At 46.3% G+C, this 8,724-nt stretch overlaps 1 pseudogene; it reads left to right on the forward strand.

Moving 5' to 3' along the window:
• Positions 1–528: 528 nt before the first annotated feature.
• On the forward strand, positions 529–1,022 carry LOC108314917 (annotated as a pseudogene).
• Positions 1,023–8,724: the final 7,702 nt, after the last annotated feature.

The following is an 8,724-nucleotide window of genomic DNA, read 5'->3' on the forward strand; positions in this document are numbered from 1 at the left end:
AAGTGAGCAATTCAGGCCTCCATGGTCTTTAAGAAACCAAGTTCTGTCTTTTAAGTTCCTCCATCCTCAGCACAGGTCCACCTTGAAGGTTACCTCATGATCCAAGATTACTTCTTTGACTTTATCACTGTGCCATGTTCTAAAAGGAGACAATCTTTCCACCTTTTTCTTTCTTTCTCTTTTTCTTTCTTTCTTTCCTTTCTTTCTTTCTTTCTTTCTTTCTTTCTTTCTTTCTTTCTTTCTTTCTTTCTTTCTTCTTTCTCTTTCTCTCTTTTTTCTTTCTTTTTCTTTCTTATTTCTCTTCTTTCTCTCTTTCTTCTTTCTTTCTTTTTCTCTTTCTTTCTTTCTCTTTCTTTCTTTCTCTTTCTCTCTTTCTCTCTCTCTCTCTTTCTTTCTTTCTTTCTTTCCTTCTTTCTTTCTTTCTCTTTCTCTCTCCTTCCTCCCTCCCTCCCTCTCTCTCTCCCTTTCTTCCCTCCTTCCTTTTCTCTTCCCTCTTCTTTTCAGAACATGGCAGTCACCTGGGGTCCTGTGGGCAAAAGGCTACAGCAGGAGCTGATGACCCTCATGATGTCTGGTGATAAAGGGATTTCTGCCTTCCCTGAATCAGACAGCCTTTTCAAATGGGTAGGGACCCTCCATGGAGCGGTTGGAGCAGTATATGAAGACCTGAGGTATAAGCTCTCACTAGAGTTCCCCAGTGACCACCCTTACAATTCACCCACAGTGAAGTTCCTCACACCCTGCTACCACCCCAAAGTGACACCTAGAGAATAACATATGCCTGGACATCCTGAAGGACAAGAGGTCTGCCCTATATGACATCAGGACCATTCTGCTCTCCATCCAGGACCTGCTAGAACCCAACATTGATAGTCCCTTGAACTATCCATGCTGCCGAGCTCTGGAAAAAACCCACAGCTTTTAAGAAGTACCTGCAAGAAATCGACTCAAAGCAGGTCACCAGCCAGGAGCCCTGACCCAGGCTGCCCAGCCTGTACTTGTGTCATCTTTTTAATTTTTCCTTAGATGGTTTGTTCTTTTTCTGATTTCTGTATAGGATGCTATATCTTGAGCTGTGGTATTAATTTTGTTTTGTTTTTGTCTTTTAAATTAAGCCTTGGTTGAACCCTTGTGATGTATATTAAATGCATGTATTTTGATCATTTTAAAAAGAAAAGAAAAAGAAGAAAGAAAGAAGGAAAGAAAAAAAGAAAGAAAGAGAGAAAGAAAGAAAAAGGAAGGAAGGAAGGAAGGTAGGAAGGGAGGGAGGGAGGGAGGGAGGGAGGAGTCTGCTGTATCTGCCATCTCCCCCACACCCTCCTTCTCAAGGTGATTTTGCAAACATTCCACCCCAAAACTTCTTATATCTCATTGGCCAGAACTTAATCACAGTACTACACCTTGTTGCTAAGGAGGCTAGGAAATGTACTTCTTGAGCTGAGCACACTGCAAGCCCCAATTCATTTACATTAGTAAGCAAGAAGAAGAGAATGAATATTGGCAGGTAGCTACCAAGCTCTGCTACAATTCCAGGACTTATAGAGAACAGCCTGAGTTTGGGATGAAAGATCTGGGTGGTTGAGCATTACAAAGTGTTGGGGGACAGGGGACGTTCATTGCTGTTGTTACTTATTCTGTTTCATTTTGGCTGGCTTTCTTCTGGCTCTTTTTGGGATTTTGCTCATGTCACTTCACCTCTATGTATTTCGTCAGGGCTAATATGGAGGATGAGACTACTAGATCAACTGTGGTGAAAAGAATCTGAGGACAAGATACATTCTTTCACTTGTCCAGTCATTTATTCAGCAAGAATCTACTGAAGCACCTTCTGTATGCCAAGTACTGTCACAGGCAGAGAATTCATAGATTCATGCAAATCCTGCTTCTGGGAGTTTGTACTCCATTGAAACAATCCTGGGAAAACATCCATTATAAGAGGTGGTACTAAATTATACAGTAAGGATCAGCACAAAGAAATTGGAGGTTGGTAAAAGGCGAACAGGAGCTTGTGGGTAGAGGACGTTGGGAAATACAAGGAGATCGGTGTATGAATGGGGATGAACCCATGAAAGAGCATATCCCGTTCCGGAAATATTCTCCACCAACACTGAGCCTCAGGTAGAGGATCTGGTTTCTGAGGTTTTTCTACTGACTTGTATTGTTTATTCTGTTCTTGTAAAATCAAGCAAATGTGGGATTGGATCCACCACCTAACAATGTGAACTTAGGCAAAGGGTTTCATCCCTCTGAGCTTCAATGACTTTGTCTATAAATACTCTCAGTCATGGTGGTAATGACTAAATGGAACCTCATGTGTCAACATGCCTAGCATGATCCTAACACACCGGGAGCTCTCAGTGCTCCCTCCCCCCCCCCCAGTGGCTGCCCAGAAAGCCTAATTCCTCTCAGGGAACCAGAGAGAGGAGACACGCAGGTAAAGGGCTTAAGGAGGGCAAGAGTAATTTCTGTGTTGGTGATGTTTTTAAGTGCTAACTAGAATAGGGAAAAAAAAATCAGGTGAGAGAGAAACCACAACGCCTGCCAAGGAGTAGCCTGCATTGTTCACCCCTGGGAAAGCTTCTGGCATAGGGCTTTTAAAGCAGGAGAAAGGTCAACCCCTCGCAAGAGAACAAACCACCAAACCGCATGGCCCTGTGACCTCCCTCCTATAATTCCCATCACTTCCTGTGTTGGTTTCCTCCTCTGGAACATGGGAAGGTGATCCCTGCCCTGCCAGGGCTGCTTGGGCTGCGAGCTTGGGCTTGCAGGGCTTTGTGCATTGGAAAGTGCAGGCAAGCTGATGAAGAGAGTTGTTTCTGTGTGCTTAGCTCTGCCAGCCTGGCCTCCTGACCTCCCATGCTGTCTGCTCAGAGCTGCCCCTGTGCCTCCCTTCAGGTCCTCCTGCACCCACAGCTCTCCCTTCTTGCTTTCCCCTTCCAAATACTCCCATCCTTGATAGCTGCATTTCCAAGAAGCCCCTGCTGATGCATACCCTGAACATATCTTCGGACTGGACTGAACCATGAGAACCAATCTCTTTCTTCTGTGTTTTGTGTTTCTTTTCCTGCTGTGTTTTTCTCACCTCTCTCAGCAAAGACCACCTGGTCTCCCACTTCCCCCCTATTATCACTCTCAGAGGGCCTCCCCCATCTGCTCTTACCCCCACCTGTTCCAAATCTAGCCACACTTTGATGCCCACATCATCTGTGTGCACCACCCTGACAATTTCAGTTCCCCAAATATGCCATGCTCTGGCTTTCCTTCCTCATCTTCCACCTTCAGGTCTCAGTTTAGATGTCACCGCCTTGATCCTCACCTCCAATCCTGCTCAGATGAGGTACCACTGCTATGAGTTCGCTTGACACCCTGAGTTTCCTTCATGACTACACTTATCCCTGCTGAAATTGACCAGTCTATGCCTTTCTCTGACTCTTGTAAGAAATGGTATGTGACCCAGGGCTTGTCTCTCCCATTCTTTAGAGAGAGGTCCACAGCACCAGCACAGTGGCTCCCAGGACAGCTGCATGAATGACCTACGGTGGATTATCCTACTCTCTACCACTTCACCCTGCATGGAACTCATAACAAATGCACAACAGACATTGTCATCTGTTCACAAGCATTTATCCAGTGCCTACTAAGTGTCAGGCCCTGGCTAGGTCCTGGGGTAGAATGATAAATAAGACTAAAGTTCCTGCTCTCCAGACGATTCCAGGTTAGAAGAGGCAAGAAACAACTGCAGTATAGGGATGACACCATGAGTAGAGATATAACCTTATTGTTGTAGAAGTACAGGGAAGGAAGCTAAAACTTCATTTAGGAGTATCAAGGAAGGCTTCCCCGAGGAAGTGGCAGTTGATGGGTTCTTTTAGAAAAGGAGTTTTTCAGATTTAGAAAAAGAGGACTGCAATTGCCAAGGCAGAAGTAGCAGCATGTGCAAAGGTAGGAAAGGAGGAAAAGAACCACTGCGTTAGGGGAGGAATGAGAAGCTCCCTTCTCATGGGAGAAGGCATGGGGTAAGGAGTTCAAGAGGACAGTGGAGGCCATGAGGCTGGGGATGAAAGCAGAGCCCAACTAGAAAGGCAGTGGGAAGCCAGGGAGACATTTGAGCATGTGAGTCATGTCTCCAAGTTTGAGTTTTAGAATGTTGACTCTGAGCATGGAATACTCTCATTTCTTAACTTTCCTTCTCACAAGCTTTCATCCTCCAATCCATCCTTTTTCCTATGGACCCGTAGTTTCCAAAGTGTGGCTCTAAACCAACAGCATCACATCATATGACAACTTGTTAAAAATGCAAATTCTTCAGCCCCAGCCCTGGCCCCATGGAATCTGAAACACCAGGGTGGGGCCAGCGATCTGTACTTTAACTGGCCCTCCAGGTGATGCCAATATACCTCAAGTTCAAGAACCACTGCACCTGACAATCTGTCTTCTAAGAAGGGAAAGGACAAAATAGCAATGTGCCTTCTTAAGCCGAGTTCTCTAGAAACACACCCAATGTGAAGGTTCCCCATCAGAGTATAGTTATTCTCTTCTCCAATAAACTTTAAGAGCACATACTGCGTAGAGACCAGAAGCAGAAGAGTTCTTCCCCGATTCATTCTTTATCTACTGATACGTCTGTAGCCCATGCTAGGTATGTTTCAAACTTGGCCTCAGACATACCTGATTTGAATCCCAGCTCCACCATTCTTTGCCAAGAATGGAAAAACGGTGGGACCAGGACCCCCATGGAGAAGTGAGAGGAGAGCAGAGGGGCTCAGAACCCAGTTCTGCCTGCAGGAGGCGGGCAGGTCTGGCGGGCCCCTCCCTAGGTGTGTATGGCTCCATCCCCCTGCACAGGGCTCCTGCAGATGGGGCTCCCAGCTGTGCAGGGAAGGGCACCGGGTGGGGGCACTCCCACAGCACAAATGACATATGTTTCATATTATATGCACATTCTTTGTGGGAGCCCCAGTGAAAAATACACATGGCTAGCCATCCCTTTCTCAGAAGGAGGGGCCCCAGGAAAGGGGATTTTGACTACTGGCTTTATCGAGAGTCAGAAAGAGTGAACACTCTGAGTCTGTTAGTAAAACAAACTGTGCTTGGGCTTTGAATTTTAAGGATCAGGAGAAGGTCTGGATGTCAGCGGATACCTTGAAGAGCCCACCTGGGTCTCAAGATGCTGGTGGAAAGTGCAAGAGATTTGGCATCTACCCAGTTTCCTGACTTCCTTGCTGTGTGGCATTAAGAGATCCACGGGTCCGCTGACCTTCCATTTCCTCAGCTCTAATCTGAGGATAAAAACATTTCACCTCACAGGGCAAGCAGCATGGCATTTGCAAGAGTGCTTTGTTAAACATATTACATAAAAGGGACTCTTATTATCATTGCATTTTAAAAATTCAGAGGGAAATATTGACCAAAAAAATTTATCCATCAGCATCATATACCAGGAAGAATATGGATTTAAAGTCATACTGAAGTAAATATAGATCTCACCTTCACCACTCACTAGCTGTGTGGTCTCAGGCAAGTTACTTTGAACCTCAGCTTTCTCATCTGCAAAACTGGGGTGGAAGTACCCCCCACCAACTAGAGTTGCTACAAGGACTAACTCTGATACCCTCTGTAAATGTTCCTGGCTTGTACAAAGTACTGGATATACGTGAGTAACTCAGCTCAGGAGTGCCCAGAGAAACATGGCTCACCCATCTGGATCTGGGGACACTCCAAGAGCCAGCTCTGCTCTGCACATCCCCTAGCTTGAGGGAAGAGGCTGCCTCCTCCCCCGACACTCCTCTGAAAGCTATTCTTCAGGCTCACAGCTCTGGCAGCCTCCCCTCTGCCTGGATCAAGTTACAGACCCATTTGTTTTCCCCTCACAAAGCGCTGCAGTCTGTGAAGCAACTCCCCCTCCTCCTCCAGCCTGGCAAGCTGGGCCAAGAGTTCAGCTCCGGGTAGTACAGCCCCAGCACTTCTCATTAAGGCACACAGAAAATGTCACAGCTGGCCCCGTGTTCATTCCCTTGTATGTGTCTTCATCAATTTCCAGGCCCCTGGAAGCAATTCCCAGCATCCAATTCTTTACAGCTATGTTCCCTACAGGGGAGGGGGAGCTTCTTAAGCCCACTCACACCCAGCAGGTGTTGGTGAGGGATCTGATCCAAGGCAGAGGGGGTGGGAACTAATTTTTTGGACCATCTCTCATGGACCAGGCTCTTTTTATCCATGTCTTTCAAATCTCAACATGAGCATTGCTTTCCTGGGCTCCCTTCCCCCGACTGCCCCACACCCAGCCAAGACTCAGTGAAGTCCTGTGCTCCCATAGCAGGCTGCATTTATTCTTGCAGTACTTACATATACAAACATATGTTTAATGTCTTCCTTCCCTTGTAAGTTTCGTGGGGTGGTGGGGGTGGGGCACGATGAAGTCTATTTCATTCTCCAGTGCTTCTTTAGTTCCTGGCACCTACTCTGTGCTCAGGCATTAAAGAAACACTGGAGAATGAACCAGTCAGTGCCTGACAGGGAGTAGGTGCTTAATAGATAACGAATGAACAGATGCATGCAGGTACCAACCTCAGGCAATACTGTGCAGTAAATAGTATTATTTTTCTGAATTTTGCAGAGAAAGTAACTGTGACTCCAAAGGTGAAATGTCTTATCTAAGGTGACATAGCCAGCAAGTGGTTCAGGTAAGATCAAATCCAGGTTTTTACCAGGACTAACTGCATTTGATTTATACTATCATTGGGCTGGAAACATTAGCAAAAGCAATGCTTTCATATAAAGAAGCTGAAAGTGTTGCCCACAATTCTCTCTCCACCCCCAACCCAGCATGATTTGTACTGGGCAAGAGGATTCTAAGGGCTTTGTGTAGCCCACGCAAGGCAGAGGAAAGGGTACAGGGGCTGCCCTTGTCCCCCGGCTGCCAGAGACGGGATCCTCACATGGGGCCCCTCCCAGCCTGTCCCCACCAGGGCAGGACTTGGATAAAAAGTCTCAGGAGAACAAAGACCACATTTTCCCCTATGAAGCAGAGAGGCCACTGCCGGGGAACAATGGCCCTGCTGCGGATCAAAGGAGCTGGGCCTGTACTGGGGACAAAAGCTGAGTCCCAGCTTGATAAGAGGGACAACCTGCTCTTCTCCTCCTTTTACAAAGGTTTCCAGAGAGTCCACCCCACCTTCCCAGCCTCACCTCCCAACTCCTCTCCCCTCCCCCTCGCAGCAGAGCTCTGGGAATACAGGCTGATTGCTCCTCCCCCGGCGAGCCATGTTCTTTAACATGCTAGGCCTTTGCTTAAGTGTTTCATCTGCCTACCATGTCTTTTCCCTCCTTCCCCCTTAAGTGTACACTTACACAGACTTCAGTATTTTTGCTCCAAAATCACCTCCCCTCTGCCCTCCCTGATCCTTTGACACCTACATGGATGGCACGCAGCTGTGCATTCGCACAGAACCCAGCTCCTGCCTACACTTAGAGCCCTGAATGATTACCACCACCTCCAATGCCAGCTTCTCCCTCCTAGTAGTGACCACATAGAGGCCAAGGTAGTAATTTCTTAACAATTTTCTAAATGCATTGCCAGACACAATAGATTAAAAAAAAAAAAGTGTATTAATGAGTGTTGTAGAGTGAGCTCTCCTAAGGCCTGGAAGTTTACTTGGGTGGCATGTCTTCTGAATGAATCAAAACCTCTCCATCTCCCTTCTTTAATTCTATTCAGTTAGTATTTTTTAAGTGGCTACTATTTTGAGGGCAGTACTAGGTGCTTAGAATGGAATGATGACCCCAAACAACATTCCTTTCCTCGTGGAGCTACAGTCTAGTGGTTGGGTCAGGGAGATAGACATTAACCAACTGCATAATTTAAAAATTATAAGGACTGTGAAAGGAAAGCACAGGACAGGGCAGTAAAAAAGGATATTAATTTATGCACCAAGATTTGTTAAGAGTTCGCCTCGTACTAGGTGGAATTCAAGGCTCTGGCAGGGATACATCGTTTCTGGAGCTAGCCTATCCTATAACAGGGGAAACTGGTCCAAGCTGGGAAGGCTTCCCAGAGGAAGTGATCTCTGAGCCATGATTTAGGGAATGAGTCACCATCAAGGAGGCAAAGACAGAGGGTGGGAACAATGAACATATGTTATGATTGGTAATGAGATGGAGTTGTCTACGGGAAAATAGAGTACTTCACTAAAATGCCCAGAGAACTTGATCGCAGAAGTTGACAGAACAATCTAGAATGTAGGATGGTGAGATTCAAAGGCCCAGTGAGACGCTACAATTTGCCCAATGTCACCCCTATGCCTCCAGTAGATGGAAAGAGACAAGAGTCCTGGCTCCAAATCATTGCCTCACAATGCCTTGCAACTCTTAGATTATTTGGGAAGACTCTCTCTAACCTGAAGATAGGCCCCTGGTATTAAAGGGCAAAGCATCCTCAGGAAATGCCCTTCTGGAAGAAAGACCAGTTTCAACCTGGACTTTCCTATGAAGAGACTGCTACTTACCATAGTAGAAATAAGACGTGAAGCCTTCTGATGTGTTCATTCAGTTACTACATTTTCACATAAATGATCCCATTGCTTCTAAGAGAAAGAGTCAAGCCCCAGGCTTTGCAGTCAATGAGATGGAGTTCTAGTCACAGTCTTCTTATTAACTGTGACTTTGGGCAAGTTATTTCACCACTCTGTGCCTGCGTTTCTTCCTTTGTCACTTGGGACCAGTGGT

Source organism: Cebus imitator, unplaced genomic scaffold (genome assembly GCF_001604975.1).
Source record: "Cebus imitator isolate Cc_AM_T3 unplaced genomic scaffold, Cebus_imitator-1.0 Scaffold163, whole genome shotgun sequence".
NCBI classification, from domain to species: domain Eukaryota; kingdom Metazoa; phylum Chordata; class Mammalia; order Primates; family Cebidae; genus Cebus; species Cebus imitator.